Source organism: Hippocampus comes, unplaced genomic scaffold (genome assembly GCF_001891065.2).
Source record: "Hippocampus comes isolate QL1 unplaced genomic scaffold, H_comes_QL1_v1.1 scaffold105, whole genome shotgun sequence".
In the NCBI taxonomy this organism is placed as follows: domain Eukaryota; kingdom Metazoa; phylum Chordata; class Actinopteri; order Syngnathiformes; family Syngnathidae; genus Hippocampus; species Hippocampus comes.
In genome coordinates, this window is record NW_017806235.1 from 1,036,734 (window position 1) to 1,037,286 (window position 553).

The following is a 553-nucleotide window of genomic DNA, read 5'->3' on the forward strand; positions in this document are numbered from 1 at the left end:
CGGGGATAGCCTCCAGCACGCCCGCGACCCTCATGAAGACAAGCCGATTACAACATGGATGGACGAAGGGTGGAATTTCACAGAAGGGAATTCATGGTCGTACAATATGTCACATCTAGAAAAACGTCCTGTGAGTTAAGTATTGTTGTAAACACATACTATATGTATTCTGTATAAATTGTATTAGTAGGGCTTGGCACCAGGGTAAAAAAATTGTGAATGCTCATGTGCGTTTTGATTGGCTGGTTCACTTGCAATGGTGCGATTCAAATAAAAAATTTTAATCGGCACAAAACCAGTGGTCAACTGTCGCCGATTTGTGAAACTTCGCACCCTGTGAGCGAGCTCAGTCAGATTTGGTCTTGCTGGCTGCGCACCTGAAATTTGCTCCCTGGTAACCTGATCACGCTTCTGATCTCTGTCTCGGCACTGAGCTCCTCCATGCAACCCTCCGACTTGTTTTGACACCGTTCGTCACGCTCGCTTCATTTGCCTCATTTAAAGCATCAATTAGAAATTGGCAGCCCGGGCGGCGAGGCTCTCAGGGGAGGAC

At 47.2% G+C, this 553-nt stretch overlaps 1 long non-coding RNA gene across 1 annotated transcript in view; it reads right to left on the reverse strand.

The window, feature by feature from the left end:
• The window catches only part of LOC109507322 (uncharacterized), a 6,362-nt gene that overhangs the window by 4,360 nt on the left and 1,449 nt on the right, over nt 1-553 (reverse strand). The window lies entirely within an intron of this gene.